Genomic DNA, 27,806 nt, shown 5'->3' with positions numbered 1-27,806 from the left:
CCACTGATGCTGGGTGGCACACCATCTGCTGTCACAGTGACTTTATGATTCGCTGCGTAAAATCAGCACCTGTTGCATTTCAGGTTTACTTGTGTTACAGAGAGATGGGAAACTAAATGCATTCCTTAAACACAAAATGAAGACACACATCTCACCATTTAACCTTTTTAAAAAAATATGTTTATGCTGGATGAAAAAGGAAGCAGTGTTAAAGTTGCTAAACGTCTCCTTTTCTGCTCCAGTGATACTTTTAAAGAGAATGATTTCTCCCCAAAAATGACAACTGGCTAAGCCGTGTACTCCAGTTATATAGATTTGTTTACAGATTTGGAGACACTTAGCGTTCGGGTCACTTGCTCTGCAGCAATCCTCCGCAGTGCATGGGGTGCCACTTGAATGAAAGTGATGAAAATCACAATAAAGAGAAAAGCTGTCAAGCGTCAAGTTAATCATAATTGGCGCTGTTTAACTTGAAACTGTTGCTTCTGACTCAAAATACCAAGTGCTTTGTCTATACAAGTGCTCCAGTAAAAAGTCCATCGCTGTTATTGTCTTCCCACGATTAAAATCCACCAGCAGTGTTAGTTTAGAAGCAGTTTGAAATTGCCCAGCAGCAAGGTGCTTGATTCATGCGCTATTTATCTCCTGATTCAAACCAGATGACTTTTACTCCAGGAGGAACCAATATTAATGAATAGGGGATGAGAAACAATGCTTTGAAGATAAAAAGCATCTTAATGATGGATTTATTTTTTGGATTTTTACTTCTCAAACAATGGACTAATATATATCGATGGACTGGAATAGTGTGGATTACTTGTGGATTATTATGATATTTTTATCAGATGTTTGTACTCTCATTCTGACAGCACCCATTCACCATACATTTCTCCAAATCTGTTCTGATGAAGAAACAATCTCATCTGCATTTTCAGTAATTTTACTACTATTCCAAGAATCACTCGATTTTTATACGGTCACGAAACCATGCTTTCTTCTTTGCAAGCGCAGTTTGGCATTAAGTGTCAATTGTCCCTTGAAAACATTTGGCACTCAGCGCTCTAACCAGCAACTCCTATAATTACTTAAAAAGCGTCTTGACTTTCAAAACCACTGGCACACCACAGGAAGTAAACAAGTCGTGAAAATATTTAGCATCAGATTCAGGCCCAGCTATGATACAAGAAAATACGTGTTTGCATACAGGCTATCGGAGAAACCTGTCATTCAGAACATGCCTGACTTTTTTACAATGAGCTCAAAAGAGCTAAGCAGATTTCTAATGTTGTCTTTTAACATGCAATGATAGCATAGAGTGACCAGGGTCTAAAAATGTCCAAAAAGTTAAATTTTTTTCAGTTATATAGGATTCCATTCAACAAATAATGCATTAAACGGATTAAAAGTGATAAAAGTAAAGACATGTATAAAGATTTCTATATTAAAATACGTTAAATGCAGTTCTATTCATCAGTTTTTACAGGAATACTGTATAGCAGCACAACATTAATAATAAGAAGAAATATTCTTGAGTAGATATCAGAATGATTTCTGAAAGATCGTGTGACACTGATGACCAGAGTAATGATGCTGAAAATCAATTTTAATGTATTACGATGGATATTAGTTCACAATTTTGGCGTATTGACCAGGATTATTAATCGTATATAAGTAGTTCATTTTCATTTTAGTTTATTACAAAAAGTGAGCACACGATCTTGCTCAAGTTGTGATATTTATTTCATATCTTTATATCTTCAGCTCTGAAAATCTGCAGGTCAGTAGAAGAAATGTCAGAAATTTTTTTCTTGGCTTGTCCTTAAAGACTCAAACCAGAGTTTGTCTTTTGCCCCACGGATGAAAAACGTGCCCGTTTCGCTAAACATACATACATTTGTATACAAACACACACTCACACATGCCGCGCACTTTGCTTCTTGTTCCTCCATCTGATCTCATATTGGTCCTATTTCCTTTCCTTTTGAAACACTCTTCCTGATTTCAGATGTGTTTATTGTGCGTAGTGTCAGCTGTTGTCCTCGAGGGCACAGCGTAGCAAGCGAACCCAATCAAAGACCAACAGGCCACTTGTTCTCAAGCGCATTAATGAGAGAAGCCAAGAAGTGTTTACAGTCGCACGCGGCGGCTCAAAAACAACCCCAAAACACGTGTTTGTGAATTAATTATTTGTTTCCACCTCCAAATTGGCTTTGTTTTAGCTATCCGAGATTGCGGTTTCGTGAAAAACAGCATCCAGCGTTGTCTTTGGAGTGCCGTTGCGCTGTAATTTGCTCTCAGATGCTCTTCGTGTTTTATTTCTGTTTACTCTCCAGTGGAAACAGAAGTTATGATGAGGAATCAAAGAACGCGGCTCGCTTGCGGCGTTACTGCGGCATTAAACCAGCGATGCTGCATGCTTGCGCCTACATGTTTTCAACCAGGTTCTTGTCTTTTCGCATAAGTGCGCAAGAAAGAGCGCCGCTTTCATGCAGGATTGTGGCGAAACATTGATGAATGAGAGATGTAGTCGCAGATGTTTACAGTGTCTCGTATAAAAAGGCAGCTGGCGCACATGAGCGCATATGTCTGCCATCTGCAGGGTTTGTGTTTATATAAGATAATCTTATTAAAGGGGTGGTCATGTGATAATTGAAGCGCGCTGGAGTGGTTTGAGACTGCGGTCTGCTGCCGCAGGAGCATCAGCTCTGTCGTAATGTCATGCTCCACTTGAGATTTCAGAGTTATCTTTACTTAAATTCTGTTTGAATTGGCAGGACCGCACTGGCCTCCCAGGTTCGCCCGCTGTGATTTGCACCACTTATACTGGCTTTTTGCACTAAAGTGAACTTTGAGTTTAAAAAGCTGAGCTGTGATTGAAGTGGATCTCTTGTACTGATACTCTCTTATTGTTTCCTGAAACCTTTAAAAGAGTTCAAAAGTGCAGCTTATATGTCTGTTTTTAGTCACTTTTCTTTGAATTCTGATTTGTACGGTACAATACACGTTTAAAGGTTTGCGGTCAGTAGGATCTAATTAACGTTTCATTCAGCAAGGAGGCATTAAATTGATCAGAAGTGACAGTAAAGACATTTATCATGTTAGTAAATATTTTATTTCAAATAAATGCCTTTCTTTTAAACCTGTTCTTTTTTAAATGCTGTAAAAATCATTAAGTTATTAATGCTTAGAGAAACCAAATCAATTCATGGCATATTTAACCATGAGATAAGTATGTCTGTTATCCGTGTGGTTTCAGCTGTCGGACGGAGGAAGGCTGCTAAAGCCGGAGTGGCTGTGGGAGATCTGGTCCTGTCCATCGGCGGCATCGGCACTGGTGGCATGAACCACCTCGAGGCTCAGAACAAGATCAAATCCAGCACAGACAAACTCAGCCTCTCTTTACAAGTAAGAACATGCATGCGCGCTTTTGGTAATGAAAAAGTGATTTATTATGCTAAAAAAACGACAAATGCATTTAATACGCAATGATATATGAAAGGGTGCTGTCCAGTATTCAAGTGTGTGTTCTGAATGTGTGTGCATGCTGGGCTCAGTATGCAAATCGCCTGTATACAACGAAATTCTGAATACACAAACAAACTTTGCTAAATGTGCAGTATCCAGCAGTGCATGGAATACTGTATCCCACAATGCAGTGCACTTACCTTGAACTTTAGTATGGTGGAACATACACACACACACACACACACACATATGTATCTATATATATATATAGAAACACACAGAGAGAGAGAGAGATAAAGAAAGAGATAGAGAGATTTATTAAATGTATTTATTATTCACTTATGTCATGTGATCATGTGACATAAGATATACAATATCACTTTTTTAGTCTTTTATCAACTTTGAACTCAATTCGAAAGGTCTTCATTCTGTTGTGTTTTTATATTAATAATGCCTTCTGCTGTTGTTCTCTCATTTTTAATTGCTACCAGAAGAGCTGTCAAGATCCAAACAATGATTAAAATGACTATGAAATGTAATAAGTTTGCATGAGAAACAAAATGAAATTGAAATTTTACTGTAATCTGATCTTACCTTCAGGCAAATTTAAGAAGCCTGACAAATGAAACCTACCATTTTAGTTTGTCTACACAATGCATTGCTTATCTTTTGATTGCGTATTTATTATAAATCGAAAAAATAAGGGAACTCTCATAAGTAACAAGCTAAAACAATCAAAACCACACAAGCGCAAGAGGACAACAAGTCATCTTGTGCAAGCACTCACATTCAATCTGTAGTGGAGCACAATTGTTCAGACTTTCGACTGGTTCTCTGTGTGTTTGTGAGCAGAATAAGTGTGTTTTGTTTGCACGTGTTTCCCTGTTTGGTCTCGCTGTCGAGAGCCAAGAGACTCGCTGCTAAGCGATGACAGAAAAACACTCATGGATTGGTCTGGTGGAAATTAAAACATCGGGAGAGAGACTGGCACTGACGGACAGATACACGAGCTGTGTCAAACACGACAATCTTGAGCGAAAATATGCTCAAATGTGTTTTATTATGCAAAGAAACCTTTTTGGAGATCTGTATGCCTGAACCACTGTTGGCAGAACGATAGAGACTTGTTTTGGCGGTATGGTTTTGTTCTGGCCGCCTGTCACGAATGAGCGGGGAAAGCAGCATTAATGTAAACCGAACAGAGCGAAGCAGATGTAATTAATGTACTTAATGGTATTTAAACATTATTTAGGATATAGGAGTCTGATACAACAAGGATTATCAAAAGCCAAGTCCTGAATATGACGAAAGAGAGGAGTTGGGGATGGAGGAGGAAAAATTTTCCACATTAACAGATACGTGCTGATATGAGGCAAATTTAATAAATCCGTTAAAAGTAGAATTATTTAAATAGACCAACACAGATGCAAATAGCTAATAATAAACTGTGATTGCAGAAATCTTAACTAACTAGAATTTTCTCGCATAATTCATTAAATACGACAGTGCTAAAATGTAACAATGCTCTGATGCAACATTATTTTCCAAATACAGTACATTATTGTTGCTCCTCTCTATCCTGCCTTTCGAAAGTGCATTCATTTTTAACGAGATCCTTGCTCATCGTTCTGAAAGCTCGGTGCGCTCCGATTGGCTAGCCAGCTATCCAGCGTGTTGTGATCGCCGAATACCTCTAGCATGACAGAATGTTACGCACCTTGCCATATTTGAAAACACGCACCACTCATCACACGACCCCTTTAATCTATGATCGACATATGCATCACATACGTTTTATTAGCTTATGTTAAAAGTGTGTAAATGGAAATGTATTAGTTTTTATTTGCATGCAATTCACACGCATAATCGTCCATCCTACATTTAGATCAGTTTTTTGTTTATCTCACCCATATTCAGGTTGACGCTGTGTGCAGGGTGTTGTTTTGCTATGATGGTAAAGTAATCACCTTCTCTGTTTTACTGGGGATTAGTATTAATAGAACGACACCAGCATCAGCACCATCTGAAACCAGCAGTGCATGTGTGCGTGTGTGAAAGTTAATGACCGAAGTGTGATATGCAACCCTTTTTATGGTTAATACTTCTCTGCTCAAGTGGGTTAAAGCGAACACTACTGTGTACATCAGCTCTCTCCTCTAGGGGACTAGAGGTCGAGCTTATTAAAACCATTGGGAAGAAAAATATTATCCGCTTATTTTGCATTGTCATTTGGTTTAACTCGAAATAATTAAAGGGGTCATGTGATACGATTTCTAACTTCTGTTTCTCTTTGGAGCGTTTTACAAGTATTTCAAATATAGGCTCGACGCAAAAAAACAGCATTCAGCCAATCGCAACACACGGATAGCTGGCCAATCAGAGCACACCTCAATTTTTTTAGCTTTGTACATATCTACCTGTTTCAGAAGGCAGGGCTTAGAGATGTACAGTATGTGAAAATAATATGTTTTTTTGTACTTTAAACCACACGAGCACATTGCATTACACCAAATAATGTTCTTTTTTTAGCCATACGACCCCTTTAAATAATGATAACTAAAACTAAATATAATAAACAAAAATAACAAACCAAAAAATGTATTGATTTGTTAGATTTATGATTTTTTTAAAATGACGTCTATGTAGTTTATATATGCAGTACATATATACACACATTTTTAATTGATTTAAATTAATGTTAATTTAATGTATTAAAGCCATGCTATTTAATGTTTTTTATTAGCTAATGATAATAAACACCGGTTATAGTTGCTATAAACGTGCTGACATGGTGTCTCTTCAAACTGTTGCAGTGTTTTGACAGTATTTGACCTGAAAGAGGAAATTCATCGTTGAATTGCATTTTGAAACTGTGATGCTGTGATGCATGAAATCCAGACGTTTTTGAATGTGTGCAAAGAGTCGAGCGTCTGATCTTCCTCCACTGACAGCCATTTAACAACAGCCGTCATGTTCCTTTGAAATTTGTTTTGGAAGCGACGTATCATTTGCAAATGTTTCATTACATTCGAAATGTCTGGCATGTTTTGTCGATGTCAGAGCAGTGACACTGTGTGCTTTAGTCTGGGTTATTAGTTTTAATGGCTTTTATTTTCTGTGTTATTTGTAATTACAGCAGCCTGCAGCTAATGGGCAATTTTATTCATTAAATGCTTTTGTGTGAATCGGAAACTGCTGAGAAACGCTGAGAGACGGTCTGAAGCGTGTAATGGGGGGGCGCTGGGGTTTTATTGGAGAGCTGCTGTGGAGATGCCAAACTCGGCTTCAGCCACAGTTACGCCGAGAGACGTGGAGTTTTACGGGCTTTCTGTTGATTCTCCTAGATGACAGTAGATTACACGGAGAGAACGACAGACTCCATGTTAATTAAAAGCACATGCAGCGAATTATTTTATTTCTTTCTTTTCTTTGTGTTTGCTGTGAGGGAGCCAGCGTCATCTCGCTCACCATGATCTCACACAGATGCTTATATCAAGTCCATTTTTAAAGCTAAGTGTTTGTTTGTATGTTTCTTTCCATTAAGTTAATTTATGTATTTGCTTTTCCATGATGTCCATTTAAATTTATTTACTTACGTGCTTAGCAAACAAATCATTAGCATTAAGGTTTATTGATTTATTTATTAAGTCCATTTATTTGCTTGCGGTCTATGAAGTGCATTTACATTTCTTTGCTTAATTATGGACTTGTTTATTTATTAAAAAAATTAAGTAAGTCTATGTATTTAGTAAATAAAAAAATAAGTCAGTTTATCTTTAATGTTTAATTTTTTATGCCAAAACATTCATAATTTGACAAGTTACACATTTTCTCTAACCCTTTGAGTTAAATATCTTAAATATTTAAAATGATCGGAAGCTTAATTTGAAGGCCAAACAAGTTTTCTCGTCCCGTTGAAGTCTTTTTTTCCTGTTATAAGCTCAAACTCCACTGCTTTGTAGATAAGATATGTAGATATATTCACGTATAACACGCATAATATGCATATGAGCACAGGTGTAATACATGCTCTAATGACATTACTGTAGGCATAGTAATAAAATTCTGATGGTATTATCAGATTTGCTTGTTTTGATGTATTTTACAGTCTCTTGTGCGTGCAGTCAAGATGGCTGAAGTGCCTTGCGTCGTTGGTGTGTGTGTGTGTGTGTGTGTGTGTGTTTGGAGGATGTTTACATTGGCCGTTCCGAGACACGGCAGGCTTCTGTTTCCACATTAATGAACTAAAATGAGTTTATATCCATTGAAATAACAACAAAAGTACTTTAGGGGAAAAGACTTGCGAAATCTCAGTGTTGTTTTGTTGCCCTTGAACGGCCTCTCTCAGCAGCTTGAATCACGTACACTAAGCTAAACAACAATTCATGTCCGCTTTAGGAAGTAATTCTTCATGCCCTTTTCGCGTGTGCGTTCTTGATTGTACGCATGTGTCGTCTATGCGTCTGTCTATTTTTGTGTTACGGTTCAGGTTCGACGTTTGTTAGGCCACATCCAAACACACGAACGATCCTCGCCGGTTGGGAGCACTTAAACACACAGAAGGGTGCCAGATCCTCATCAGAGCGCAGATTAAACTGACCACACAACTTCCCAAGCACCGAAGACGTCAAACATAGCATCGGATTCAGCCGTCGACGGCCGGGTTGAATGCGGGTTACCTGATTAGACGGGTTTGTGGGAGGTGTTTTTAGCTTGACTGGAGGAAATGTTTAGCTTGATTTAATTAAACCAGCTAAACCTCAGCTCAAACCACTTTTTTTGTGTAACCTGAGGATCATAACAACCCCTGACGTAAATTCACATCCTCAGAGAGACCAAAAAGAGCCTGTTTGACTTTCTGCTTTCATGTCTGCGACTTTTTAAATACCCAGAGTCATCTGATAAAAATTAAATACGGCGGGTCATACCCAATTATATGAATGGTTTTCTGCGAAATCTGGATTTTCTGCAAAAATAAAGTGAGTTTTTTTGTTTAAAGAACTTAGAAATCACCATGCAACACGTTAAATTAAAGGAAATAGTATTGTATTCCAATAACAATTGCTAGAAAATGTGTATAAGAAGAATGAAAATGAAATAAATTGCACAAGAAAAATAAAAACATTTATATATTATACTTATTTACATAACAGTAATGACAGCAATGAATGGATGAAGCCGTAATTTATTAGCATTAGTATTAATATTATTCAAGTTCCTTCTGAGAGTCGATTTTCTCACCAGATGGTCTCAATTTTGACCCTCGCAGATCTGAATTTGGAAACGTTTACACTCTTTTGTCCCAAATGTCCGAAACATCATTCTGAAAGAAAAACAGTTTGGACGTTTGGACTCAGATGCAGAGAGAACACAAATGTTTCTCTGATATTTCATTATCTAAATTTGTAAACAATAAGAAACGGAGAGAGACAGAGCCAGCAAAAGATCGGCTTGCGTTTTAATGTGTGCTGTATTGTGTATTTATTACTGTATTGGAATATCAGATTACTGTACAGTTTACGTGACACAAATGACTCCACTCACACTTCAAACTGTTCATTTGGTGAGTGTGGTCTAGCTCATCTTTTAAATAAAAGCTTGTTTTGCATTTTTAGCCCAATTTTGTGGAAATACGTCACATTTTGGCAGTCTGATCGAGGAAGGGATAAATAAACTCGCTGAAAAGGAAAGGTCAGGTTAGTACGTTGCATTTTGGAAGGCAGTTTTTACACAGCTGTATGTTTTTCTTCATTATTTTTGTCTCGATTTACACGTTTCTTAATTCAAGATCAATTTATTTAAAGTGAAATGACTCAAGATGAAAAAGGTGTCAAAATGAAGTGAGTTATGTGTAAAAAAAGTTAATTGAAATGAAGAACAAGGTTACTTTTATTACCCCACTTCATTTGGATGCATTTTTTAAATATCAAATCCCTTTTTCCTGTGCTGAAAATCCTTTATTTTGTTTACCTAGTTTTCCCGATCCAAAATGACTCCAATCCAAATACTTGTAAATCTATGTAAAATATGTAAAATTATGCTATATTATTACAAAATCTTGCATTCAGTCTTTCATCAAAATGCTTTCGTGCAATTAGCAAAGTTTCTGCGTTGGCCTATGATTAATCAGTTTCTTTTTGGAACTGATTAATCAAAGGCTTCATCCATCTGAGCTTACGGACCTCAATTTTGTATGAATAATATTGGAAATATTGACAAAAAAATAGGTGCATAGGCTCAAATCAATGAAGCCTAAGATCAGTCCGTTAAGCCTGTAAATAAATAAATACATGTGTATAAATTCATGTGCATACTGACATACTGTAACAACCCTACAGACAATACTCTTGCAATGCTCTTCAAATCAAAGAGTATCAGGGTTACAAGTGAAGTAACGTGAACAAGAAAGAGCTTGTGAATCAGTCAGGTCTTTTAGCTGCTGCAGAACTCTGGTTTGCCTTCACATGAACATGATTTGTGCGCCATGTGCGTGTTTTGTCATGACCGCCCTGTTAAGCTCCTGCACTTCATCTCTAAACTCTCTCTCTGTGAATTGCAAGCTTTTAACTGTCTAAAAGTGTAAGCGGAAACCTGTTTGGAACAACAGGACAACACGCACTGTCCTGCTCTTCAGCACATCCCTGAACGTGTGCGCCGGCTTTCACAGGATATCACAGCTGGAGAAAATCCCATTTTCCATTAGCGAGATACAGCAGGATAAAAATCAGCATTTGGAAGAGAGTTCAAAGCTTAATGAAATTTCCACCCTCAGATTATTCCGATCAACAGAAATCGTAATATTTCAGGGTTTTGAACTTGAGACGAATATAATAATCGCCCTCCTTCGTGTGCTTTTGCTCTTTTGATCAATTACTGATATTTCTGATTTCAACGTGGCATCTTAAAGAATCAGACCTGGGAAGTTCATATTGTGTACAGACCAGAATATCACAGAAACTTCACGGTGGACGAGTAACCGAAGCCAAAGTTCTGAGAACATTCCCTGTTTGCTGACACACACACACGCACACACACACACAAACACACGCACACACACACACACACACACACACACACACACACACACACACACACACACACACACACACACACACACACACACACACACACACACACACACACACACACACAGAGAAAGAGCTGTTCATTCGAGTGTAGTAAAATGGTCTAAGGAGTTTATGAATGTAAGAATAACCTTCTTTGTTTATCAATTAAATACTATTAACTTAATAAACAGTTCCACATGAAATTTAAGACTTGCAGAGTTATTGCATGTGCCAGTGTGTGTGTGTGTGTGTGTGTGTTTTCTCTCTTTTTTTGTCATTACAATACTGTAGAATGACAGATTGTTCTAAGAACCTGAGCAAGGCTGATGCAGTTCATTTTTATTGTATTTTAACGCAATTTCCAGAATTTCTTTGGTTTAAATACTTGGTCATTTTTGTTATATTTCTGTTTTTTTATGCATTAATTGTGAGAGGACAATGCTGAGAGCGTTCAGCTTTTTTATCTTTGAAAAGCTGCTTCATATTTTTGTGGAAAAATTTGTATCAGGCGTCCTTTGATGAATAAAAAGTTCAAAAAACAGACTTTGCTTGACATAGGAATTTATTATTATTCTTTCTTTTGCTGATTAAAAGAGTTAATCTTACTTTTCCCAAACTCTCGAACAGTAGCGTAAATCAAAGCCAGTTTGTGTTGTTTATAGATTTTTTCTGTACTTGGTTAACAACAGCTACTTTAATATCTGTATTTCATGTGACCAGTTTATTTCATTCCATGCAAGAAATTGGCTCCTTAGTTAAAACATAGATGATCCTTCTAACCTTTTCCGTCAAATTTGATTGAATATGAAATCAGTGAATTGAATAAAACTGATTCAGTTAATAAAATGTATTGAATCGAGTCATACTGGTTTCTCTCTCTCTCTCTCTGGTCTATATCGAGTGATACTGAGAACAGAGCATTAGCTCATGTTCATCTGACCGGATCAACAGTGCTAAACCCAGCCCGCGGAGGAATACACAGCCTTCTCGTGAACTAACGATGGTCACGTGTGTGTCTGTGTGTGTGTGTGTGTTTACATAGAAACAAAGATGGGCCACATATATAGGCGTACATGCTTACATTCAAGATGTGTGCGGGTGTATTTAAGGTACAAAATTGTACCCAGAAGCTAAATCGGATTAAAACCTCCCTTCGGGAACGTCTTTAAAGGTCAAAACGATTCATAAATAAATAAAAAAGCTAAGAGATGTGTGAGATTGTTCTAGAAGGCCGTGAGTTCGGTTTCTCAGAGATGGTAACTAATACTAAAGCCCTCTGCCAGCCTCACACACACACGCACAGCAACAGTATCGCTTACTGTCAAAGCATAGTTTGAGTTTAATAACACGCCATGCCATACGCTATCAGTCAGATGTTTGAAAAATTGAGTTTTTTAAAAGATGCAGTAAACTTCTGAATTTTCAGCATCATTGCTCTGATCTTCAGTGTCACGTGATCCTTCAGAAATCATTTCAGTATGCTGATTTGCTGCTCAAGAAACATTTATTTTTCATAATGTTGTGGCGTTTCATATTTTTGAAAATAGTCATACGCTACCATTCAAAAGCCACGGTAAAGGCGTTTAAAATCTTGCAAAAGACTTCTGTTTCAGATTAATGCTGTTATTTGGAATATTCTGTTCATTATATTCTATTCAAGAATCCTGAAAAGTAAGTGTCACAGTTTTCACAAAACATTTTTTAAGAAGTTTTATTAACTGTTTTCAAAATTGATGAAGGATCATGTGACTCTTACGACTGGAGAGGATGCTGAAAACTCGTCTTTGTATCACAGGAAGGCATTACATTTTAAAATATATACAAAAAGAAAATAATGTATTTAACATTTTAACAATATATCATATTATTGCTGTTTTACTGTATATTTTGGTAAATAAATCCAGGCTTGGTGAATATAAAAAACTTAACAAAATCATAATTATTCCAAATGTTGACCACCAGTGTGCTACTTTAAAACCAAACCTGGCCTGGTTTCTTTAGGAAACAAACCTAATTCTGTTCTACCCTGCAAGAGAAACAAATTGGGAAACGCTCAACAAACTTCCATGCGGTCGTTCCGTGTGATTATGAATACAGGCCTATGATTTTACAGCAAACCACAGTTAGATGTTCCCTATGTATTGCCACTGCCAGCTCTAGATGTGGTTACAGCACATTCATTAATGTTTTTGTCCATTGTTTGTGTTCCAACAGAGCTTCCAGTCTTCCAAAACCAGATGTGGCACCGAAGGTATGAGATTTATACACGCATGCAACCAGACAGAGCGTATATGTCATTATTCCCCTCTGAGACAGACACAGCTCTAAACGTATGCATTTTTAGTTTTGCATGTTTGAAGCAAACAGAAGTGCGCTTGCTGTGTTCAGTTATCTGTCTTCAGCTGCTATAAAAGGTGTTTAGAAAGCTTGTGTTCAGAATAGAATACTAGATCAATGCAATTTTAAAATTTAATATAAAAAAAAATAAAAATTTGTGAAAGAGTGTTCTACATCTATGTGACATGATGCACGTTACTCATTACCAGGCATGTTTATTGTGAAAAGTTGATATAATCACTGATATGTTTATTTATTATTTATTTATGTATTGCATAACATTTTTTACATTTGGCAGATCATTTTATTCAAAGTGAACTGCATTGCGTTCAAGCTATATATTTTATATTCATGCATTCCCTAGCATTGAATCCTCGTCATTGGTGTTTCGAGCACTATGTTTTATTGTTTGAGCTACAGGAATGCACTTTTGTGTACATAAATAACATTATTTAACATCATTAATTATCTGTTGCTTCATGTGAGAAAAAAAACTTGCTTTTTCAGTGCAGTATGCTGTCTGTGAGACCAGGCTTTTAAAATGCATCGAAGTCATATGACAATATTTATCACTGCATGATCTGTTCTGCTTTGCATCCTTTTTTCAAAAAAATAGTAATAAGCTAGTATTCTGTTCTGAACACGCTGACACACTTTATTTAGGTCTCCAGTGTTGTTGTCTGTGTATTTTGTGAGTTGCTGTTGTTGTTTAGTTTGAGTCCTGCATGTGCTTTCCTCTGTATTTAGGATTATTCTGTGGAAATCATCAAACCTGTTCCCATGACAACCTCCATTCCATCTTCTTCTGACATCACAAACTCCACCCACATCACTTCATCTTCCAATAGGAGCGCTCGTCCGTTTGGAGGGGTGGGGTCACCGCACATAGCCTCCATTCCGTCCGCGCGCGTCTGCTTTTGCACCCGCCTCCTCAGCTCAAAACCCTAATACACAAGCTCCGCCCACTCCTACTGATCATCTATCGGCGGTGCCGCCCTTCAGTGTATAACACGCCCATCAATCTCTACTCCAATGAGAATGCCTGTGAGGTTGCCATGGGCCAGAGGCGGGCCTGCTGGAAAGCCAGGCAGCGCTCAGCTGAATGGGTAAGAGTTTGATTGACACTTCAATGCCCCACCCACTCTATAAACATAGAGCTCAACGCAAAAAGTGACAACTGCTTTTTCAGTGCCCTCTAGAAGCACATTTCTATTTTCCTCCATAGATGTTTAGAAAATATCTTTAAAAATGTTTTCAGACAATATTTAAGGACAAGGCTGTGCACTTACAGTACAGTAAGGGAATTAATAAAACTTTGTAAATAATGTAAAGCAATCAGTTGGTGCTTTTGTGGCTTACCTACTGCAAAAGCATCTTTAACCAGATTAACCAGCAGGTTTGCTGGGTCTCTCAACCTGGTTAAGCTGGTCTGTTAGATGCGCTTAGCATTTTTAGGAGACCAAAAATAAGATGATTATCTGCATTATTATACTTAACACAAAAACCATAGAAAATAGTTTTGTGGCTTGAATTTAAATAAAAGCTAACTGAAACAAACAAAACAAAACAAAACAAATTCTGCTGGTTGCCAAGGATTCATTTCTTATTTGATATACCAACATAACAAAACCTTTTTTTCTAAAATAAAATTCTAAATATAAAAAATAAGTTAAAAGTAATGAGAATGACACAACACAACTTTATACTAATATATTATTACCTTATATCAAATTAGTCTTTTAGGTCACTATTAGAAATTAATACAATGCACCATTTTTTTTACTTCATTTAACCTGTTTGTTCTTTGTGTCTGGTTGTAGCAATATATATAAATATAAAATAATATAAAATAGCAATATGAGATATTTTTTAAAACCGCAGCATATGTTAAAAATAATTGTAATATAATTACAGCATTACCCAGTACTAGACATATTTAACAAATTATGGCGTACATTTACTCTGTCAGTGAGACCAAAACATAACATTTGAATATGAAACCGTATTTAGCTGGTTTCCATGATGCCCCTCCCCACCTTTTTTTGTAACATGGTTTAGTCCAAACATGCACTTCAGCTGGTTGGATTAAACCATAAGTATGCAACAGGTGAGTTTTAAATACTTGGCAGGACATCGTATTCAGTTATCAGAAGTCACGCCAACATTTAAACCCAACCAAAGTACGAAGGAAGTACTGTACGTCCGTCAAATATACATCTTTACCCATGTACTCATTTAATGCATTGTCTTTCCATAATTTTTGGAGGCGATCTTCAGGTCACAAAAATTCTGGAATTTTCTTTCGTACTGCCAGCATCCCTCAGTATCTCTTTTCGCGCAGTGACGTATGCGGGGTTCTGTTCGTTTGCAGGCGGGTGTCAGTGGCTCTGATGTTTGTGTGTATATTTGGCTCTGCGTAATGCTATCTGTTGTGTGTTTTGGTGTGTGTGTGTGTGAGGGCTCTCCCTTGGATGACGTCCCAGGGGAAGCTCAGATGTATTTTGTGTGGGTTTCATATTTTAATGACGGTTTTAAAGTGCTGATTGACATTATTACGCGGGAGAACTACGTCTCTGATTACACGCGCTGATGCACACGCATATACTGCGACTCGCATGCAAACACGTCTCAGCAGATCAGCGTATTTGTTGTGATGCATTTTGTTTCTTTCCGTGAGCTAATAACATTAATAGAATATTAATGACCCAATAAACCCATTCGGCTCCTCATGAACTGTTTAGTATAGCAATTTGTACATACTACTATTTTTGCAGTGTACATAGTATGCAAGAGATATAACCTGCTACGAATGCCAAAATATGCAGTGTATACTAGATGTATGTATGCTAGAATTTCATTCTAAACACGATATTTGTTCAAATATGCTGTGTCTGAACAAGAGGAAAATATTAGAGACGTGGGAGAGAAAACTGATGAGAACCAAATGCTTGTTGTCATACTACGCACTCATCTAATGGTTTTTATCCTCCCTCTGCCTTAAACTCCTTAAATCCCCCTCATTATCCTCATATAGCTGTACATTATGGAGTCAGTCAGTGCCAGCCCTGTTTCTATGATTTTCATTGGCATATTCCTTCTTAATGCAGCCCTGTGTGTGCTTGGTTCTGGATGCTGTGTTTCGTTTGAACGGAAAAAATTCCTCCGGATTAAGTTTGTTTTTCTCTTTGTCGACCGATGGTGTTTTTAAAGGAATGGTTCGACCTTGCTTCTCCAGCAGAACAGATTTGGAGAACTTTAGCATCACATCACTCGCTCGCCGGTGCATCCTTTCAGCGGATGGGTGCCGTCAGAACGAGAGTCCAAACAGCTGATAAAAACATCTCAAGTAATCCACACCGCTCCAATCCATCATTTAATCCATCAAGGCATTTTAACTTTGCTTCCGGTCAAAATACATTTGCAGTAATGCTTCATCCAATGTATGTGTTTTCAGCTGTTGGTCTGTCTCAGAGGGCTTCAGGAAACAGTGTTATGTATATTCAGCCAGCGATGATGAGATGATCGTATGAGTTTAATGGTTATTTTTCTCCTCTTTCAGCAGGTGACTCCAGCCACAAAGTCAGTACCATACTGATACTTCTTTCATTGTGTGTGTGTGTGTGTTTGTGTGTGTGCGTGTGTGTGTGCCCCAATAATTTTCCTTCATTTCAACTTTGAGAGTGCTTTGCTTTTTTATGAATATAACAAACACAGTGAAGAACCACTTTAAGTATTAAACTTTAGTGCAACTGGGATGTTCTGAAGGATCACCATGTTCATGCAGCCAACTAAGATTAATAGTAGTACTTTGTACTAATATATTTAAAATAAAGCTGATCCCTGCTGAAAAAAAACACCATCACAATTATTATTATTATTTTCATGGAAACTGTAATGGACCCTACTGGTAATTGCTAACCTTCTATTAATCCATATATGTCCCAAAACACACTATCCTACAGCTAAAACCCTTATTTAATGGTTAAAAGCTGATGGTTAATATGTGTAATAGTAGGCAGCAGTGGAAGCCATTAGAATTTTCTGTGATGTTTCTGTTTTTATTTTCAGCAGGGATGTAGCAGTAATGACTTTTAAAGCAGAGCATACTCAAGCTAAGCAAAGCTAAGCAAAGCTGGGGTTGTGCTTCGTTGTTTCTGCTGTTTATATGGCATGAGTGCGTTGACGTGCACGTTATGTCCATCTGTGACGTGTTGCATCGCAGTGGTCAGGTGGTCTTCCGTGTTGAAGTGCAGTTTGTCAACGCTCTTCCGTCCCAGGCTCCTCTGCGCTGATTTACCGACAGCTTATGAACGTTGTTCGTGTCCGTACATACGGGCTTCGGTACGACCAGTACGTCCCGGACGTGGAAATGTTTTTCTGAGAAAGACTGGGTCAGGTTCTTCTCAAACCTGTTGCTTGTATTCCATTCCACGCGCAGCGGCGCCATCTTCTGGTCTCGTGCGTTTATCCTACTCATTCATTTCCTGTGGAGAATTTTAAATCTCAAAAGCAAAGTCAACTCACGAACTTAATCTTACCACTTTTTTTACGTTTTTAAAAAGACGTTTTTCCCTCCAGAACCTTAAAAGACGCTTCCGGTGTTACCTTGCGAAGCGTTACCATGGTAACCAACTGTCCCAATACCATAGTAAATAGCCTAGCTACGTTATTCTAGCAAAACCGTGCAAACACACTTCACACTCGAAGTCACTGCTATAATATAAAAATGACAGAAAGATTATGAGGGCATCTCATTAAGGTGTTTTGCATTATTAACAATAACTGTTATCTTAACCATGGTTTAGCACGGTGCATTTATTTTATTTAAAGCCTTTGCATTATGTGATGACAGTTTTATTTATTTATTTGTATTTTATTCTTCATAGCGGTCCTCCAGCTGTGTTTAAGTGAGTACGTCTGCAAAGCGTGCGTTCCATCAGTGAAACCCTTCTAAAAGAGAATGAATGACTAAAATGTTTTATCTTATTCCTTTTTTACGCCTCCATCAGAAAACCCGCAGCGAACAGGTAAAGAAGGAATAACCAGCAGCGCCTCAAATGCTTAGCTGCTTTGTGCATTTGATAGGCAATGCAGTTTTTTTGTTGAATTGTGAATTGAATTTTATACGCAGCGTGATTTGATGTAAAAGACACTGTTTGTTTGTGTGCACAGAATTCCTCGTAAACCCATCACAGAAACGGACATCGAGTTTTATCATGTCCCGACTCACGGTGACGCCAGCAGGAAACGCATCATGGAGGACACAGAGGACTGGCGCCCGCGGACAGGAACTTCACAATCCCGCTCGTTCCGTATCCTGGCCCAAATCACCGGCACTGAATCTGAATTCGGTGAGAGTTTATTGCTTTTTATAAATTGATTGCTTTTTAAACGCTATGTTCCTTTTTAACATTTTTCTTGCAATGCATTTATATTATTTCAACAGTAATAATAGTTATCAGATAAAACATGCCAGTCAGGAAATAGTTTTTCATTCAAATAAACTGTTGAATAGACTTTCCTTCTTTCTTGTTTCACAAACGAGGCCCGTTGAAAACCGTCAACACTGATTGAAATTGGCATTTTATTTTAGAATTTACGCTGATTTAAATAACCGATATCTATTTTGAGCGGAGAAGCGGTTGGGAGAACGTGAGAGAGCGAGAATGTTTCATTTCGCCTCCGTGCCATGAGAGCGTTTTGTGTTAAATCTCTTCTGTCTGTGTTTCAGATCGCTCACAGGAGGCCGAGTCGGCAAAGAAGACCACAAAGTAAGTTACTCTGCTCGCCAGCTGCTTTGGAGTGTGTGTTTTTTTGTGTTTCCGCGTGATTCTGGCATCCCGTGGCCTGGAAAGCACTTGCTCTGGTTAACCGGCATGTGCCGATCACTGACGCTTTCCACAAAATACTCTTTTCTTATTCCTTAACAAGAGGTCATTAACAGGAAGTGCTAAGAAAGTGTTGGTTAAATATCACATGAGCTTGTTTAATTGATGATCTAATTGTTGAAATGAAGTATTACACTGATTTAAAAATGTTTTTGGTGACACTTTACTTAAATCCTTTATATATACTGCTTTATAAAAGTAGTTCAGTGCATGCCTTGTAAGACACCTTGCATGATCTTGTTAATAGTTATAATATATTACAATACTTATCTATTCATTATTACACCTTTAGAAGGTGTGATGCATTAAAACATGACAAAACTTAAGATATTAAATTACAACCAGGTTATTTATGAAAATGTAATGCATTATGATACGCACCTTTATAATGTATTATACAAAGGCTTCAAGTGAATAGTAAGTATCATACAGCATGTATTTATGCCTTATATAGTAAGATCTAGTCTGAATATGGAGCTAATACCCAAGAAAGTGAAAAATGCCTACATTTTATTCATATTGTTGGTTTGCCGTTGACTTGCCTTGTTTTTTGTGGGTGAATTTATGGTTTCTCGGCTTCTCTTTTCATTAATATCATGATAATTCAGTGTGTTCTGTACATCTTTTATGCGCATTTGAGTTGGGACAGAGATGCAGGAGTGAGTTTAACTCGTGTGCAGTCTGCATGGTTTACATTATCCCTGCGCTGAACACATTCAGTTCTCTTCATACTCTCTTTGTTTCTCTTTGTTTCTCTCTCTTGTTCATTCTCTGCGAACAGGGTAGTGAAGATCAATCCTAAGATCGGACCTAAATATCATAAACTCAGAGACTGGCACCATGGAGTGTCTGCTCGAACCCTTAACGTCCTCAGCCTGGTGTAAATGTGTGTGTGTGTGTGTGTGTGTGTGTGTGTGTGTGTGGGGCTGTGTGGGACGTTTCCATGTTGGAAACTGAAAAGAGACTGTAAAAACAGGGTCACAATTGTCAGAAGAAACAGCAGCATGAGTAGATTTAAAGTGTGAGGACTCAACCACACATCTCAAACTCTGTTCTTGTGGATTTAGTGATTTTTATTAGTGACGTTTATTAGTTGCATTACAGTGTTGTATCACACGTGTGGCTTGGATCTTATTTCCTTTCTGTGATCTTTGAGCGTTTGGGTTTTTTGATTCCTATTTAAACATTTTGGGCTCAAAACTACACGGAGCATCTGTCGAATAACACCTGAAAAAAAAAAAATCATCTCATCTGTCCAATACATTTAGCAGTGTTTATGGTAATGCACTTCTATGGTGTTCTATGAGGAAATGTGCAGCTTATATATTGTAGATTTTAACTATTAATTTTTGTTGAAATAATTATTTTTCTGAACGGAAATGTATCTAGTTAGTTGCATGGTCATGACCCAAGTTTTAAATGCAGTTTTTATTGTTAACAGGTTTATGCACTGTGTGTATTTGAATTATTATTTGATGCTCTTTGGACTTCCGCTGTAAGTGCATTACTGTAAATGTGATAATTACTTTCCTAAAATGTATTTTTTACACATTTTATTGGTATTTTCTACGACAAGCCTGTCACAGATGCTGTTCTGCAAGTTTTAAACCCAGAATATTCTATTAAACTCTAAATAAACACGATTTATTTTGATTTATGATTTGATTCCTTCCTCGCGTAGTCTTCCTTATGGAGAATAAAAGTGGCCTGTATTTTCTGAAGAATTTCTATTGTGTATTTTCTGCTTATTTGTGTCGGTGTGTTTATTTCCCTCAGCAAAAGTCATGACGTTTATCCTTTCGGTTATGCAATTAAATACAAGTTAACCAGATGCACACATTTTAGTGGGTCTTTAAAACAGGAAGCATATCCAGTAAAGTGAAGCGATACAAAAACGAGGAGCTGTTTCTATTAGTATCTCTCTTAATTCACAGTTCTAGGCAACATAAAACAGAATTTGCATATTTAACTTGTAATGTTGTAAAGCATTAAACGCATTCAATGAGAAATCGTATGACAGACGTATTTTGCTCAGGAGGGAGAGATGAAATTTGCACAGTTAGACATTGTGTATTTATCAAAATTTCAGCAGGGTTAGGGTTGACTGAACTGCTGCAGCCACTAGAGAGCAGCACTATTCTTTCTTCTAAGATGTGTTTTTTCATGCATCGTTCACTTTTGGGCTATTTTGCTTCTATAGCATGATTGTTTCAGACGAATGGAAGACATCAAAAATACACACTTATTTGTTTATCACATTTTTTAAATAAATTTTTTACTTCACTTCAGCAGCATACGCCAGACTGTACATCCGCCAGACTTTATCGTTTTATTATAATCTATATTCTAAAAGGTTCATTTATGTGATCGACATACCTTTTCAGAGAACGTGGTGAAAGTCTTTCTAAACATGTTTTATATGCAGCAGCCGTGGGAAATTATGATATGATCTATGAGTTATGATCTATGTCTATATGTCTACATATGCGTCGTGTATAATGATAAATGGGCTCAGATCACGATGATCAGGTTCACACTGACAGATTTCCACTGCTCGTGGATGTGTGTGATGGAGAACTTCCTGTGTGCTTGCCGATTGCTCCTCTCTCATTCGATTAGCCTGCTGTGCTGCTCCACTCTGATTGGATTATTTGCTGTGTAATGAATCTGATTGGCTGAGAGCAGTAACGATCCTCCTTATAACTGGGGAGACCTGTGTCTGTTTTCTGTTGGACCTCAGTGTGTCTGTGTGGATCTCAGTTTGTTCCCTTCATAGAATAAAGTCAATTCAATTGTGTGTGCTGTATCCTGCTGCCACCATCAGTTTTTTTTTTCCTTTATCCTATAAATTTTCTCAGATCATAGAAAAATGTGGTAGCATTCGTCTACAGATGTCAGATGATCAAGTTTCACTGATAAAAAATAACCAACCGTGCTGAGTTGGTACGGTACTAAAAAAATTGTACTTTAAATATATATTATTTATTTTAATTAGTGTTTAGCAATGCAGTAAAATGTATCCATAATATAATGCATTTATTCGAACTGAATTCTTTCAAAAAGTAATATTTATATATTTATATCACAATTTATATCACATACATTTTTATATATATATATATATATATATATATATATATATATATATATATATATATATATATATATTTATTTTATTTTTATTTATATTTTTAATTTTAGTTAAAGTTTCAGTGTTTTTTGTTTTTTGTGTTTATATATTATTTATTATTTTTTAACATGTTAGTTTTAATTTTATTTATTTATTTGTTATATCATTCCTTCAAATTATTTTCTGAGTGAGGGCCAGCGCTAAAGGGCCAACGTTTTGCCAGCAAGCAAATTCTCGTGGGCCCTGCGTTGGCAAGCCCGCTGGGGCCCTCGCGGACCGTAAAGCGCCGCCACAGGCTTGTTTGCAGGGACGTTAAAATGATCCTCGAACCGCAAAACAAACACACAATGCTGACTTCATTTTCATCACTAGATCACTAAGTGTGCACACTTCTTTTCTGACATTTACTGTACAGTGTGGAATATCTCATCAGCGTCCAGATTCAGAACCGAACGGTGGTCGTTTCGGTATCTATGGCTGGCGTTTCCATAACATTCAGTCTCCAGGGGCTTGTAATTAGACAGGAGAGATTGACAGAGCGCAGTTGTGAGGCAGAGAATCAGGGTGGTACGGTGCGCGAGTATGAATGTGCCCGTTTGTGACGGCCACCCAAGATTTCTACGTGCTCAGAGCCAAACTTCTGTCTTCCTGTCCATCAATATTCACTTCCTGCCTCGCTAAATTTAAGCTGCTGGACAGCACAAGCAGACCTGCTGTGTGTTTAATGAGCGTTGTGATGGAATGTCTGTCTGTACTGTAGGTACAGTAGAAATGAGCTGTGTTTGGCGTGACTTTGAGCTCTGTGTGGCTTTAGCTGTGTGAAGTGTAGCATGCTTCGACGTCACGTGAAACAGTTTGCAGTGTTCAGCAATTTAAGCATTAGCTGACCCGAAAATGAACATTTTCTGAGAATGTGCTCAGCCTCGGGCCATCCAAAAAGTAGATAAGCTTGTTTTTTCGTCAGTGTAGCATTACATCACCTGCTCACCAGTGGATGCTCTGCAGTGAATGGGTGCCGTCGGAATGAGAGTCAAAATGAATCACAATAATCCAGAAGTAATCCACATCACTCCAGTTTATAAATTAAATGTGACACTGAAGACTGGAGTGATGATGCCGAAAATTCAGCTTTGCATCACAGGAATAAATTATATTTGAAACTTTATTAAAATCGAAAATTGTTATTTGAATGACAATATTATTTGGCAATATTTCTGCGTTTATGTTCATCAAGGCTACATTTATTTATCCAAGAAATACAGTAAGAGACCTTTTTTTTTTTAAATTAGTCATAACATGCACTCAGTGTATAACATGCGTCCCAGTTTGCGTACTTGTACATTGCGTACATGACAAAATAACCTAATATGATTAATACACTACACGGTTGAGTACATGGAGTCTATATATATATATATATATATATATATATATATATATATATATATATATATGTATGTATGTATGTATATATATATATATATATATATATATATATATATATATATATATATATATATATATATATATATTTGGGATGCAGCTAGTGTGTTTGCAAGTTTGCAATCATTTTTTGTTTGATTCTGAGGCTAAATCTGGCACATTTCGTAAGGTTTCATAAGATGCGGCGCTGTACAGTACATCATGTGCAGACAGATACAGTACACAGCGGGCATATTGCATACTGCTTTCTTTACTAAATTATTAGTAATATGCAATTTCACTTGCACTCTTCTTGTTTTCCCTCTGTCATTATGTCTCTCTGCGTGTTTGGTGTCTCAGCGAGGAGCTGGATGAATCTCAGCCCAGCACCCATGTCACCTGTCCCGTGAAGACCATGATGAAAGCCCCGGGAACACCCGTCAGAAGCACAGCAGGTAATAATATCACCTCACGACCGAAGATCCAGCCTCTCTCCTGTCCACAGACTGACCAAACCTCCAGTTCAGACAATTCACCAATTCATATATATTTAAATTTAGAAAAGAAAATCACAAAATTCTCTGTTGCAGCTCTGGTGAGTGTTTGTGCGTGTGTCTTTGACAGGTCTCATCACTCCCACTTTTGGCGTCGTGAGCAGCAGCACTCCTTTAGGCCCCGCCTTGGATCGTCCCACGCCCGCCCGCACCCCAAAGACGAAGCCTCATTGGTCCAGATGGCAGAACACATCCCTGCTGGAACACGCACTCCTGTGTGCGCTCACTGCGACACGATCATCAGGTACACACACTAGCAGTCAAGTGAAAAATCTATTTTTGTATTTAAATTAGATTTGTCCAAAATAAGGTATACATAATGCTGCCACCTACTTTCGGAACATAATGTGTATGATTCTCTGCAGTGCTGTCTAGGTTGCCCAAGCAACTCATTACCTTTTCAGATGCACATATGCACAATATAAAAATGCAGAAAGCAAAATGAATGTGATACTTAAAAACATGTTGAACCACAGCTGGTACTATTGCTTCATTGCTATTGTCAGCTTTCCAGTTTTAATTTAACAAATAATGACATTGACAGTTTGTTTTCTAGCTCACTATTACAGGACGTCATATTCATAGAATCATAAAGTCATTTAGTTATTATTCATAATGATTCATTTCCTCACAAGTGTTCATATGACCTCTCAATTACCCTAAATCTGCTCCCTGTGATTCTGTTCTAATACATAGTGAGCTGCCTATGTAGTAAACTAAGCATTAATGGTTGCAAAGTAAATAAATAAAAACAGATGGTAAGAAAAACAAGAAATATACTTTTTAAAATTGTATTAATTAACATACAATATCACTATGATTATTACTATAATTATCATTAATACTTTCTATTGAATTAATTTAACAGATTTTTCTAAAAACATTTAATGATCATAAAATGCTATATTTAATTATTATTATTATTATTATTATTATTATATGTTGATATTAAAAATTATATTAAGTATAATGAATGAATGAATTAACGAGCTATTGAGATATTATATAAACATTGCCTTTTCCTTGAAACATTTGTATAATTACTATGTAATATTTTGGTATAATTAATTCAGTAGCAAACTGTGACTATTTTTCTTGACGTTTTTGTGACAGACCCGACTGAGCTGTACACAGCAGGCAGAGCTTCTCTTTCTCCATCTTTCCTCCATCCGCCTCTCTCTCTTTCAATTTGAAAATGGGATGATTAGCTTAAGAGCGATATTTAATAACAATAGTCACTCTAAACTCACCTCTTTACTGCAGAGAGCGAAAGAAGGCCACCTTATCCAGTGAGAAACACACAACCCGTGTAACACACACCAGATATCACACACTCACGGCGGCAAACGAGATGGGAAAGCTTTATTACCTGTGTGTGTGTGTGTGTGTGTTTGCGTGAGAGACAGTAATTAGGAATAGGCCTCTTCTGACAGAGCTTTCATTTAGCAAATGAAACCCTGAGTATTTATTCCAGATGGGAGTAAACGTTACACCAGACTCTCTGTTTCACCTGCACGCTGAATTACATCTGAGATTCAGATCTTCGCGAGAAGCCATTACTGATTACAGATGAAGTGTGTCGTTTACGCGCAGCTAGTGGCAACAAAAGGAATCGCAGAGTGTTTGTTTCCGGCTTTACCTGCCTATTTGAATATATAACGCTCTCTGATTTAACATACTGTCTACAAATGTGCAACCCATTGAAGGTTTCACTGCACGGTCCATATTATTTTTGGAAATTCAGCCAGTTGGAAAATCTGGCTAATTTGGGTTGTCGGTCTCGTACTGTCTAGGTGGGCTTTTCTTTGCCAGAGTAAACCACGTATTGGACCAAAAACTGCCCTGTGTTACAACACGGCATTTAACCACTGCATAACGCCACAAATCATGCTGCTGTGTCGTGTGTTTTATCCTTCGCGTGCGTGCGTGTGTGTGTTTCAGGGGGCCGTTCCTGATGGCGATGGGGAAATCGTGGCACCCGGAGGAGTTCACGTGCGCTCACTGCAGTGTTTCTCTGAGCGAGCTGGGGTTTGTGGAGGAACAGGGCTCTGTTTACTGCCAGCACTGCTACGAGGAGTTCTTCGCCCCGACCTGTGCTCGCTGCCAGTACAAAATCCTGGGGGTCCGTGACCGTGTGTTTCACGAACATAAAAATACACTCCACCTCTAACTGCATGCTTGAGCTTTTGCCTCATTTATACAAACGTATTAACAAACAGAGAAGCATTGATGTGTCTTTTAGGGTGGCCTTGTCATTCTCCTCTTTATTATAAAGCGGATGAAATGAATGCTTCATTCTGTAATATTATAGCAATGATGCTGAAAATTCAGCTTTGCGTCACATGAATAAATTACATTTTAAAATATATTACAATACAGAGTTGTTATTTTAAATTGTAGCAACACTTTACAATGTTATAGTTTTACTGTGGTTTCGATTAAATAAATCGATTTTTGGTGACCCCGATTTGGACTGCAACTGCATACGTTAAGATGACGATGTTGTGTTTTAACAGGAAGTGATCAGCGCGCTCAAGCAAACCTGGCATGTGTATTGTTTCCTGTGTGCTTCCTGCCAGCAACCGATAAGAAACGATACTTTTCATCTTGAGGATGGAGAGCCGTACTGCGAGAGAGGTGTTTGTCTGTCTGTTACTTTCTGTACACTTCTGTTATTTTAAAAATGAGCTAATGGTATTTTAAATCACTTAAACCCTATATAAAACTTTCTGCATTCACTCTATATTGTAGTTTCGTTTCAAGACATTAACTGATCATTTTTCCCCAATAATTACTCACACAATAATCATTTAAAGAGTTAATGAAGAGTTTTATCTCTCTTGTTTTGAGTTTTCTTGTGGAAATGTATTTCATATAAAATACAGCAATAAAGTTAAATATTATTACAATGTAAAAAAAATGTTTTGTATTAGAATATGTTTAAAAAATGTAATTTCTTCTTGAGATGTAAAGCTGATTTTTCAGCATCATTACTCCAGTCTTCAGTGTCACATGATCCTTCAGGAATCATTTTAATATACTGATTTGCTTAATTGCTGCTCTATATTTTTTGTGGAAACCATGATATATTTTTATTTTTCTGGGTCCTTTGACGAACAGCAGCCTTTATTTTAAAATATAAATATTTAGTAACCTTATAAATACCTTCACCGTCTGCCTTTACCTGCAGAACGGAAGCATTCATTTATTACAAATATCTTTTATTACAAATATAGTATACTATCCAGATATTTTTTTTGCTGTGTACTCATACATTATGGCAACGATTGTCACTTTCAAATGTATTTTAATTAGATCTACAGAAAGCATCTCGGGCTGATGTTTTAATGGTTGTGTTAATTGCGTGTTTAGATTACTACGGTCTGTTCGGGACGGGCTGCATGGTTGTGATTTCCGATAGAAGCAGGAGACAAGTTCCTGGAGGCCCTGGGCGGCACCTGGCACGACACCTGCTTCGTGTGCTCGGTAAGTGTGTGTTCAGGCTCAGCTGAGAGTGTTTGTGTGTTCACCGAGTGTGCTGTGTGATGAATGTCCGCTGTGTTCTCTTCAGGTGTGCAGCGTCAGTCTGGAGGGACAGACCTTCTTCTCCAAAAAAAGACAAACCGCTTTGCAAGAAACACGCCACGCTCTCAAAATATAAGAAAAAGCGACTGTTGAAGTATTAGAAAAAGGTAAAGAACACATATTTACAAAGATATGAATGACACGTACTCAAAGGAAAAGCCATTCTGATGTGGTTTGAATGAAGGAACTTTTTCAAAGGTACATGTTTGTACCTAAAGGGTCCATTTTGATACTTTAAAGGTACATATTAGTACTTAAAGTGTGCATATTGGAACCTAATAGGTACAAAAGTGTACCTTCTGAAAAGGTACCGCCCGGTGACAGCTTTTGTACCTTTATTTCTGAGAGTGAAGATGGT

General features: G+C 37.4%; 1 pseudogene; it reads left to right on the top strand.

The window, feature by feature from the left end:
- The first annotated feature begins 2,333 nt into the window (after positions 1-2,333).
- LOC122333162 lies at positions 2,334-27,549 on the top strand (annotated as a pseudogene).
- The last annotated feature ends 257 nt before the right edge of the window (positions 27,550-27,806 follow it).

This window comes from Puntigrus tetrazona, unplaced genomic scaffold, assembly GCF_018831695.1.
Source record: "Puntigrus tetrazona isolate hp1 unplaced genomic scaffold, ASM1883169v1 S000000194, whole genome shotgun sequence".
Classification (NCBI taxonomy): Eukaryota; Metazoa; Chordata; class Actinopteri; order Cypriniformes; family Cyprinidae; genus Puntigrus; species Puntigrus tetrazona.
This window is presented reverse-complemented; position numbering and strand designations above follow the sequence as displayed.